This window comes from Micropterus salmoides, unplaced genomic scaffold (genome assembly GCF_014851395.1).
Source record: "Micropterus salmoides isolate LMB-PRFRI ecotype aquatic unplaced genomic scaffold, ASM1485139v1 Ms_hic_scaffold_4648, whole genome shotgun sequence".
NCBI classification, from domain to species: Eukaryota; Metazoa; Chordata; class Actinopteri; order Centrarchiformes; family Centrarchidae; genus Micropterus; species Micropterus salmoides.
In genome coordinates this window covers 1-12,531 of record NW_024044093.1, presented here as the reverse complement: position 1 = coordinate 12,531, position 12,531 = coordinate 1, and the positions used below count along the sequence as shown (strand labels likewise).

Here is a 12,531-nt window from a genome sequence, read left to right as displayed (position 1 = left end):
TGTGTATATATGTGTATATATGTGTATGTGTATGTATATATATATATATATGTGTATATATGTATATATATATACACACGTGTGTGTGTGTTACTGTAAATAGGTTTATTGTACAGTTATTTATGAAAGCAAACGACTTCAAGTAAACAGTTACCAACTAAGAAACTTAAATTTGCCAAATGAGCAGACGGTAATGTGTTATACAATGTAACAGTATTTTTTTATGTGAAGTTCTGGCAACACTATTACAAAGATTATTTGATAGGTTCCAGCAGTATCTATTGTTACAGTTCAACATTTAGTCATCAGTCTGGAATAACAAATCATCAGTAGGCACTGGCATCTTGACATCAACAGCAGAAACAGAACTACTTTAATACAAGCAAAGAATCACAGTAACTAACTTCACTCTTCCTTCAGTCAGTTACAGCATGAGCATGGGAACAATATTAGAAATCTCTCTCATCACACTGGGTACATACAATTGTCTGGTTAAACTTAGAAGAAACATAACGGAGCAGCAGACACTTTTCCATCACTGACTCAATGCTCAGAATGTCACAAGAAAACATGAGGATGTTAATCATCACAGGTAAGTGTATCTAAACTATGTGGTGCATGATGAACTTGAGCATTCATTCTTTCTACACACAGGTGAAAAACTCTAGCGAGCTACAAACATCACCTCCTACACCTACAGAACGTGAGTATTAAAATGATGCACCAACATAAGCCTCTTAACTACTGAACTATCAGAAGCATAAATTCAACACTACTAATCTTCCTTGCAGTTCTAGAGGAATAGCGACTAAACCTTTAGTTAGGAGTACTTTTTAAACAGGTATGAAAGTAGATAAGTGGATTTACAGCTAGACTACTAGGTGAATAAAAATATTATTCTTTGACAATAGTTTATGAAATCATAGTAAAAGTTAATTTGAAGTGAAGTGAAAATCATTGAAACAGACAGTATCAGTAGAAAAAAAACAGCCCGACTCTGGACCACTTCTGGGTGGTGTGAACTCATGGCTACATAGTGTTAGATTACAGAAGGCCAGTATGTAGTTGTAACCACAGTAACATACATGCTGCTCAGAATTTAAAGTCACTATTGTCTATCTCTCAGTTTGTAGAAAAGCTCAGAATATAACACACCACAGCTATCAGGGCATTAGGAGGAGGCAGGAGGAACCAGCTAGCTTGGCTTTGAAAACTATTCATAACAATGCAGTGTGACTGCGTTGATGGAAATTAAGGGATTTACTGTGAATAAATGTTTTTCCACACTGTTCACACCAGTATGGTCTCTCTCCAGTGTGAACACGACGGTGAATGTTTAGTTCACCTGATATAATGAAACCTTTCCCACACTGGTCACAGCTGTGTGGTTTCCCTCCAGTGTGAACATGTTGGTGGTATTTTAGACTACTTGATGTAGTGAAAGCTTTCTCACATTGGTCACAGCTGTACGGTTTCTCTCCAGTGTGAATACGTTGGTGGTATTTTAGACTACCTGATGAAGTGAAAGCTTTCTCACATTGGTCACAGCTGTACGGTGTCTCTCCAGTGTGAATACGTTGGTGGCATTTTAGACTACCTGACTGAGTGAAAGCTTTCCCACATTGGCCACAGCTGTACGGTTTCTCCCCAGTGTGAACACGACAGTGACTTTGTAGTTTAGCTGATGAAATGAAAGTTTTCCCACACTGTTCACACCAGTATGGTTTCTCTCCAGTGTGGATACGACGGTGCTTTTGTAGGTCACCCGATAGAGCGAATGCTTTCCCACACAGGTCACAGCTGTACGATTTCTCTCTAGTGTGAACACGCTGATGCATTTTTAGTGCACTCGATCCAGTGAAAGTTTTCCCACACTGTTCACACCAGTATGGTTTCTCTCCAGTGTGAACACGACGGTGAATTTTAAGTTCATATGATGTAGTGAAAGCTTTTCCACACTGGTCACAACTGTACGATTTCTCTCTAGTGTGAACACGCTGATGCATTTTTAGTGCACTCGATCCAGTGAAAGTTTTCCCACACTGTTCACACCAGTATGGTTTCACTCCAGTGTGAACACGTTGGTTTTTTTTAGAGTACCCAAATGGGGAAAAGCTTTCCCACACTGGTCACAGCTGTATGGTCTCTCTCTAGTGTGAACAAGTAGATGGGTTTTTAACCCACTTGATCTAGCGAAAGTTTTCCCACACTGGCCACAGCTATGCGGTCTCTCTCCTGTGTGAACACGTTGGTGGTATTTTAGACTACCTGATGAAGTGAAAGCTTTCTCACATTGGTCACAACTGTATGGTGTCTCTCCAGTGTGAATACGTTGGTGACATTTTAGACTACTAGACTGAGTGAACGCTTTCCCACATTGGCCACAGCTGTATGGTTCTCCCCAGTGTGAACACGACAGTGACTTTGTAGTTTAGTTGATGAAATGAAAGTTTTCCCACACTGTTCACACCAGTATGGTTTCTCTCCAGTGTGGATGCGACGGTGCTTTTGTAGGTCACCTGATAGAGCGAAAGCTTTCCCACACTGGCCACAGCTATGCAGTCTCTCTCCTGTGTGAACACGTTGGTGAATTTTAAGTTCATTTGATGTAGTGAAAGCTTTTCCACACTGTTCACAACTGTATGGTTTCTCTCTAGTGTGAACACGCTGATGCATTTTTAAATTCTTCGATGTTGTGAAGGATTTTTCACAGTGCTGACAGCAGTGACGTTTGAGTCCATCTCTTCCTCTCCGTTCCTATAACAGACAGAGAGAAGAGTGATTGAGATGTCATGGTGCAATGTAAAGTAGTGAGTGTACAGCTTGTACAACAGGAGGAGTGGAAAAGGACTCCAGTGGCAATCTGTGAAGCTCCAAGAAATTAAGGCAGTGCTGGCAAATAATAGAGGCCTCATAAAAAATAGACACTTTGGTACCAATTTGGATATTTTCACATAGGGGTGTACTCATTGTTGTTGCCAGGGGTTTAGACAATCGTCGTCGTGCGATCTATTTTAAGGGGACAGCAAATTTACATTGTTATACGAGCTGTACACTCACTCAAAATTTTACAATACCAGTACCAAAACCAGAACCCTTAAAGTGATACTGATACCAATTAAATTGATACCAACTGAACTGACCTGTTGTAGCCATATAGTGGTTGATTGGTAGGCTATTATTATTCTTACTGTTATGGACAAGTAAGACTACAGCTTGGGAGTTTTTTTATATGTGAATGAGAGAGGAGTGAAATAGTTTAGTGACCAAATAAGTTGTAGGAAATGCATTTAAAGGTATTTTTTGGTTGAAAGTAAACAACGGAAAATTAGAAAGTTAATAAAATAGCCTATCAATAAACTGAACTGAAAGATCCCCGCAAGTAGGGATGGGGATCGAGACCCGGTTCCAAAGTTTCTCAAACCCAAAAATCAATAGGGTTCGAGCTTATCGATACTGCTATCGAGACTTGTGGGTCCAATGATGTAACGTTTTGTCTCGAGCGTCAAATCTGATTTAATTTGAAACGCAAGAAAAGAAAATCATCAGGCTGCAGTCTGTCAGCTCCTACATACACACACACAGCTGCAGCAGAGCGAGCGGCTGTGCCGTCACGGTGTAATACGGTGAGGGTTAAGTTAGCTCCAAACTACTGTGACGTTATCTGTGAAGGTTCTCAGTCATCCAGGTCATAATTATCCAATGAAGGTTGAGGTCAAGGGCAACTGGACTTGGTAGAAGAAACTAGAAGACGTTTCGTCCCTCATCCAAGGGACTTATTCAGTTCTGACTGAGAGGTAAGGAAACTCAGCTATTTAACCTCTTGGATCGTTAATTTTCGATGTAAATTGCGCAAAACTGATTAAAATGTTTAAAAATACCATTCACTTAAACATATTGAATAAGTAATTAATATTTTAGTCACAGGAATGCAATATTTTATTTTTAATTTAATACAGTAATTGTTATTATTGGTCGCACCACATGATGAGTGGAACAAAAACTTCTAAACCAAAAATATATTAAACCAGATATCAGTAACATTTAAAGGAATTTTCATGAACAAACATTTCATAAACTTTTTTTGATGGAACTCTCATTACAAACATTTATGTTGTGCAGTACACATTTACATTTTTGTTTTGAACAAACATAGAACTTGACAATATGTCAGAGGTGTTACCCAATCAGCAGCCACATTTAAAAGACAGTGAAGTCCAGTGGCTGGCCGTACGCAACAGGATGTTCAAGGCTCCACCATTTCCATTGAAAAAAATGCTTTGCTACATTTTGTTAGGATTAAAGTTGGCTTCAAACTCAAAATAACTCTAAATTTACTTGATTTATGTTTACATGTTGTTTAATTTGACCTGACAGTCACGTGTCTGTGATCATCGATCAGGGAAATCGAACACGGTTGTCCTTTGTAAAAGTCCTGGGTTTGACACAGCCAATAGAGGTCGTTAAAATATAATAAATCAAGTGAAGATGGGCTGCTACGCCAACATGTTCACAAAAAAATGCATTTCCTCCTAAGAAATGGAAACACGCACAAGAGCAACATGTTGCTTCATATAGTTTTCATTTAAAATTTTCTTTAAGACGCAACAATTCTTGCTCCGCTCTTGCTGCGGGGTCAAAATTAACATGCTGTCCATGGCAAGCAGTTTTCTTTACTTGCATAGTTTGTGAAATGGTTAAGTAAAATTACAAGTTCTAAATATTTTGGCCATTTTTCTCATGATATTGTACAAAGACTAAAAATAATCCGTTGTTTCTAAAATGTAAGAAAAAGTGTGTCAAATTGCAGAAAAATCTATTCCTATCATACTACAATAAAAGCACTTTATATGTAAAAGTCAAATTGAATATAAAAGGACAAAAACTAAATTGCCCATCATGGAAACCACTTTTCAGCGGTCGCACCACGATATTTTCTAATTTAGTCAAAATTTGAAGGCAGAGAATGTAAACAAAACTTGATGTTTCAATGGGTCCTTATCAAATTGGTATATTATTCAACTTCCTGTCTTCTAATGGATTTCAACATAAAAGTCCCGAAGTGGTCGTTTGTTGATGGTTGCACCACATGATATTTCATAAAATGGACATCGGACATCGCCTGAAACGATACTTTAAAAAAGAAAAAACACACAAAAAAAACTGGTGGGCATTAAAGTTTTTTTTTTTAATTTACTGTTGGTCTCTGTGTTCAATCCTGTTCAAGCCGTGTTTACTTGGAGGATGCTGAGTGCAGAATTCTTGACTAAGAACGTGGTCGGAATGACTCATGACCTGTCCAGCCTTCTTTTCAAGTGGGAGCGCAGGTCTGTCAGCTGAACTCCAATGATCTTGGAGCAGATTTTAACAATGCTGCTGAGGCTATTCTTGTCCTTCAGACCATCCATAAAACCAGCAGATAAAAGAAAATTTTAAAAGACTTTCAATAAACGAATAATAAAAAATTACATTAGATACTCTGGGTAACATTAAATAAATTTAGCTTCCGCATCAAGTAGATTCTTTGTTGTCCCCGCTTGGCGACAGACTGTTTTTGTCAAACTTGAGGTTGGAGTCAAACATGGTTCTCTCGCTCTCCCGAAAACACAGCGGCCAAGTTTGTGTAGTGAATGGTTAGTATCACGAACACTGCTGCACAAATCCAACACGCTTGTCAATGTTGGAGACCCACCTTAAATAAATTATTACCACGCATGTAAGGAGCCTAGCTAATAAGGATGGCTATGTTAACCTTACAAAACAGCTGGGTTGCGAGGTTAGCACGCTGTACATAGCTCCGTTCTAGTCAATATCGCATACACCCAAACCTCGCCACAGTTCATTCTGTGGGAAACACTGTTACTGAACATATTATAAAGTAAAATTATTAGTGCTGGGCAACGATTAACATTTTTAATCACGATTAATCACATGATTTTCTTGCAATTAAGCGCATTGTGCGCAATAGTGAATGAATAATAAGTAGTGTATTGCACACTTAATTTAAATGTACTGCTATATACACAACATGCAACAACATGTGGTTTGCAAATTCTTTAAACAAATAAGGTGCTTTTTCCCCAGCAGTTCCTTTTACACAGTAGCAATAAAATACAGTCATACACAAAAGTTTAGACACCCCTGACAATTTCCATGATTTTCATTTAGAAATAAATCGGGTATCTGGATCAGGAGTTTCATTTTGAGCTATCAAATAACTGAAAGACACAGTAATATTTCAGTAGTGAAATGAGGTGTATTAGATTACAATATGCATCGAAATGAAAGTAGACAGGTGCATAAATTTGGGCACCCCAATAGAAATATCAACTCAATATTTAGTTGAGCGTCCTTTAGCAGAAATAACAGCCACTAGACCCTTCCTCTAGCCCTTAATGAGTTTCTGGATTCTGGATGAAGGTATTTTGGACCATTCCTCCTTGCAAAACATCTCCAGTTCAGTTAGGTTTGATATTTGCCAAGCATGGACAGCCCACTTCAAATCACCCCACCGATTTTCATTGATATTCAGGTCTGGGGAACATTGTACTTGTTCCTCTGCATAAATGCCAGAGTAGATTTTGAGCAGTGTTTCGGGTTGTTGTCTTGTTGAAATATCAACCCCCGGCGTAATTTCAACTTTGTGACTAATTCCTCTAAATTATTCTCAAGTATCTGCCAATATTGAGTGGAATCCATGTAACCCACAACGTTAACAAGACTCCCAGTACCGGCACTGGCCACACAGCCCCAAAGCATGATGGAACCTCCACCAAATTATACTGTGGGTAGCAAGTGTTTGTCTTGGAACGCGGTGTTCTTTTGCCGCCATGCATAACGCCCCTTATTGTGAACGAATAACTCCATCTTTGTTTCATCGGTTCACAGCACCTTCTTCCAAAATGATGAGCTGGCATGTCCAAATGTGTGTTTGCAGACCTCAAGCGAGCCCGTTTGTGGCGTGTGCAGAAAAGGCTTCTTCCGCATCACCCTCCCGTACAGCTTATCCATGGTGCGCTGAATTGTTGAACGATGCACAGTGACACCATCTACAGCAAGATGATGTTGTAGGCCTTGGGCTGTTTTGACCGTTCACCATCCTTCGCCTCTCTGATATTTTACTTGGCCTGCCACTTCTGGCCTTAACTAGAACTGTGCCTGTGGTCTTCTATTTCCTCACTACGTTCCTCACAGTGGACGCTGACAGCTTAAATCTCTGCCATAGCTTTTTGTAGCGTTCCCCTAAACCAAAATGTGAACAAGCTTTGTTTTCAGGTCATTTGAAGGTGTTTTGAGGCTCCCATGTTGCCACTCTTCAGAGGAGAGTCAAAGAGAACAACAACTTGCAAATGGCCATCGTAAAAACCTTTACTCATGATTGGATGTAAGTGTCTACAAATTTAAGGGCTTAATTAGCTCACTAAACCAATTATGTGTTCCAATTAATCAGTGCTAGGTAGTTACAGGTGTTGAAATCAACAAAATGACATGGGTGCCCAAATTTATGCACCTGTCTAATTTCTTTTTGATGCATATTGCACATTTTCTGTTCATCCAATAAACCTAAATTCACTACTGACATATTACTGTATTTTTCAGTTATTTGAAAGCTCCATATGAAATTGCTGATCCCAAAACCCGATTATTTATAATTGAAAATCATGGAAATTATCTGGGATGCCTAAACTTTCGCATACGACTGTATTTTATATTTCTTCAATCTCAAAACATTAATGTAATCAAACCAAAGCTGCTTGCCACCGCCAGGGCATTACCTTTCTTATAGCTTAAAACAAGTGACCATCAGAGAACATTGTTCTTGTGTTCACTCGCACAGACTTCAAAACTTGAAATGACGTTAGAAATCACAGTGGATATTTTACAAGCTCGGACCAGGTAACGTTAAAGCTGCTGATGCGTCATGCGCCTCCTGCTATGGTGCCAGTCACCAAGCAAAGGGGGCACCACGTTTTACAGCAACACACAACACTGGCGGAAAACGTGGGTAAAGGCGTCAACTCACACTGAAGTGTTTCCTATGTTGTTGACGTGCTGTTAAATACAGATTATTTATCGGTGCGTCTCAAAGAAGTAACGTTACGCTACTTCTGCGCAAGTGGACGGAGTCAGTCTGCTATGCTAGTTCCCGCTTTAGCTGCCGCAGAGCTCGGGAAAAACACCGGGTCCGATCCGGTACAGAAGTCCGTGTACTCACCCGGGTGCTGACTTCCCGGCTGTCCGGGTCCGGGTCCGGGTCCGGCTCGCAGTTAGCAGAAACTTTCTGTCCGGAGCTCGTCGACGTTACTGCCGCCATCTTGTCTCTCCGTGCGCTGAGCTGACAGTGCGCATGCGCTGCTCGTTGTTTTCTTTTCAAACGGCATCACCGTGGAAACGAGTTTAAAAACAGAAAAAAACAAAATTAAAATGAAAGAAGCGACTACTTCATGTTCACTATTTAAACCTTTCCATCGACCGTTTTAATGAATTAAAAGTGTTGTTAATGGGTCAATATCACTATAAAGTGCCTTTGGTGTCCTCAGAATGAATGAACTTATTGTAAAATAATTTAAGGTTTTATTATAAATGACCAAACATTTACACACATCAGAATGTGTTTCCTTCATTTTATACCATTTTCTTTGGTTTTTGCATGGCCCACATGCTGCTCTGCTAACTTCAATGAGTGTAATAAGTGGTTTAATTACACAAAATTAAAATAGTTTTTATTTGTAATAATGGTCCTTAGCAGGTTTGTTCATACAAGCCATTTGAATAATTTGTTTAATTTACATGATAATATTAAACATTTTGTAAGTGTCCCTGAAATTGCTGTCATTGTGGGGTAACTGCCTCTTTAAGAAACAGGCCGGTGTATTGAGTGACATCATCGCCAGTAGTCTTTGTTCAATGGAGGTTTAAACAACTGCTGGAAGTACATAACATTTCTACACTTCTATTCCTTAATTTTCATCATATTGTGTTTGTTAGATCCCGAGTCACCCCTGTTCAGGAGGTACTGGACCAGCTCTCCGTCGTAAAGGGTCCGATCCTCTGGGTATTACCCTAGTAGGTATAACTGAGGACTGTTTAAGCTGGTGTCGAAGAGATTCGCCTGGCTTCTCACTGTCTTCTTCCGAACGCCTACCCTGCTTACTCTGATGGCACCTGACTGAATAGCCTAAGCCAAATCCCCAGCCACGCCCGTTACGACAGCTCTCTTCTCATTGATCAGTGCACTTGGTATAGTTGCTAGGATTGTGTTTAGTGGCCAGGAAAATAGGCCCCAAGGATAAGTTAATTTTGTTGGCTAGAGCAACCTATACACACTTTACCTAATGAATTACTACCTTAGTGAAGAAATAAGTTCAGTGTCTACTACTTGTACTTTAAATGCAGTATAAAAGGGGCAAATGGAACAAGGATTTAAATGGGGCTGTTCTCAAAATATCGATACAGAAATATATATACATATATTGTTAGGTAATCCTTGATTATATGTGTATACAGATGCTTTTGTATCGATACATCAACAAATGACTGACATAACTTACAGGGAACAGTTGCTGTTGAGGGGTTGCTGGGGATGTTGCTGCTGCTGCTCTGGTTGCTGCTGATACTACTGGAGGTGATCTGTGACTAGAGATATATAACAAACATAGGAGATATATTAGCTGATGTGACCATGACAAGATGTAAAGATTGCTGACAGTATTTGGGACCGGCTCACTATGACTGACCTGCTGTAGCTGCAGCCGCTGCCAAGGCTGACTGCTATGAGAAAATAAGAGGGAGACGCTCTCAGAGACGGCTGCACACCGAGAGCTGCAGGGAGAGGAAACAAGATTCCAGGTTCAAAAAAGTGTGGGAAATAATCTGGGAAGGAAACAGTACTGGGAGAAAGGACTAAGTTAGCCGAGGCAGGTGTAAGAGTGAGACAGATCTATAGACAGGTGTGTGTGTGTGTGTGTGCAATATTGTGATAATGATTTTATATATTTCATTGTTAATCGGAGATATATGGATTGTATTTTGATTGACTATATGTCTAATCATAAATCTAAAAATATGTGTGTGTGTTCTTTCTGTTGGCCCATAATAACCATGACAGAGCAGCATTTTATAACATTTCATACCTTTTTCTGAAATCTAATAGGGCCATTTCTTCTTTGATGTCAGGAATATTATTTATTTTATATTGACACTGACATTATTACATGTATTTCCAGTTATTTAGTTCATATAATAGGTTTGCTATCTATTCAAATACTGTTCTGATTTAAGTGATCGTTTGAAAACGGGCTGATAAGTAGGCTATAATTCAGAGGAATAAGTAATAAACCTGTTTTACCAAAGTTGTTATAATTATTTTAAGGCACACTACGTTTTTTATTAATTACTGTAATAATCCTAGTTGAAGTGAAAGGTTTTTAGTCAAATTATATAAAAAATACCAGACCTCACGACGCCCGTGAAACTTTTCTCCCTCAAACAGCAAGAATGAAGTGAACAGAGCAACTTTTGTTTATCTGTGTGTAGAAGCAACGTTATTTTGGGCGCAGTGTTAGTCGGCAGCTAAAGTTACTTCTACTGGCGACACGCAGCAATATGCAACTACTGTGCTGCTCTCTTTGCGTCTTTCTTGTAAAATACATCCAACAACCCACAACATGCACGTTGAGGTGAACCCGTCTGACCGGCGGGATCGCAGGAGTCCTGCAGGCAGAGCTGCTGAATCACTAACGGTGTGTGAACGGGAGGGCTCGTCACGGATGAGGTCATCAGGTGAAAGGTCATAATGTGGGTCATTTTATTTACTATGAAATTATTTTTACTAATAAAAAATCACAAAAGGACCTTTACAAATTTAAAAATTAATTAATTAATTAATTAAATTTGTCATTGACAAAAGGGCACTTTGGGCATCAAAGGGCAAAAGGGCAGGTGCTCAAGCCCCCGTAGCACCCCCCTCTGCACGTGCATGGAGTCCAATGATTCTTCAGTTGGTTTGGATGTTGTGGTTACCGTCTGTGGCTCGATCTCTTGAAGTCCCCTGAAGAAATCTCTGAAGTGTTCTCTAGTTTGCTGTTCAAATCCCCGTCTCTTCTCTTGGGCTCTTGGTCCGGTGCGGTGATGGTCTTGCTCCGAGTCCGATGCCTCAGAGGTCTGCCGAGGAATAACCCCGATCTCTCTCTGACTCCTCTTTATATATCCTACTCTGTAGCTGAGTTTCTTTGTGAAATCAGCCACCACCCTTTTCTTGTCTACGTGACTACTGTCACACAGCTTGTTCATCTGTAAATTCAGTTGGGCCAGAGATGTCCTTGTTTGGCCATTTCATTTTCCCTTGCTGACCCTTTTGCAGTTATCTAACCTTTACCCTAATTCTCCTTACTTTAACCATATTATGTATTTTACAATCGAAATATCAATTCTGTTTATTAATCTTCAATATCAATGAGATATCCTGATTTTCAATCATCATATCATGTTTAATACCAAATATCTTTCTTTTATCATTATTCAATATATTGCTTATAGCATTGTGAAGCTCTGTGTTTTGCAGATGGAAGGATGTTGCACTTGTAAACATATTTAATTACCTATTTAAAAACATACAGTTGTGAAAATGTAAAAGAACAATAACTAGGTTATTTGGAAGAGCAAAGACGGCGACAAAGAGAACTGATTGCATCCCCAAAATGAAATGAAAACAATAACTTTTTAAAAAACAAATCATTCAGTAGTCACTAGTTTCCTCCCCAAGTCAAAAACCATTATTAATTAATAATAATAAAAAGGTTAGTGGCATGTCCACCTTTATGAAATAAACAAATTATTTTCAAATTGTATAAAATCTTGGATTATTTCTTTATGAACAAATGAAGACCAAATATTACTGTTTGATGGTTTGACCACATACGTTTGTTGTTTAGAGTTTATTTAGGAAAGAAAGTGCAAATATGACAGATGACAGGGTGGACATATTTTATGCTTTGTTCATACTTTGTAAGCTTGCAATTAATTTATAAAAAGTGCTGGAGCTTGACCAACATGCATTTCTAACAAACTAAGATCTACTTCATAAAATGTATGTAGAGTCAAATGGAAAATCTCAGCTTTGTCTTTTGGGAATTATGAAGTCTCAAAGGCACTTTATAGTGATAATGACCCTAATACAACATGTGTCTGATTTTCTCCAGAGCTGTTTCGTCTTCAGGTCAACATAAAAACCAGAGCAGAACATCTGCGTGGATGAAATGATCCAGTTCAGTTCCTAACAGAAGTCTTTCTTCCTACATAGAAACTTGCCTTTGTGGGAGCTGGATAACGTATAGAGCATAAAGTATGAGGACCAGAGATGAGAGCCGTTAAACAGTTAAAGTTTATCACTTCAATAGATTCAGTAGACAGAAGGTACTCTAACAGGTCATAATAAAATTAAATCACTCATTCACTATTGAACAAGGAAACGATGTAGCATGTCGGCTAAATGCAGTAAATGTACCGTGATCATGTAACGAGCATTGATTA

General features: G+C 39.0%; 1 pseudogene; it reads right to left on the bottom strand.

Moving 5' to 3' along the window:
• Window positions 1-569: 569 nt before the first annotated feature.
• LOC119888010 lies at window positions 570-8,342 on the bottom strand (annotated as a pseudogene).
• Between the last annotated feature and the right edge of the window lie 4,189 nt (window positions 8,343-12,531).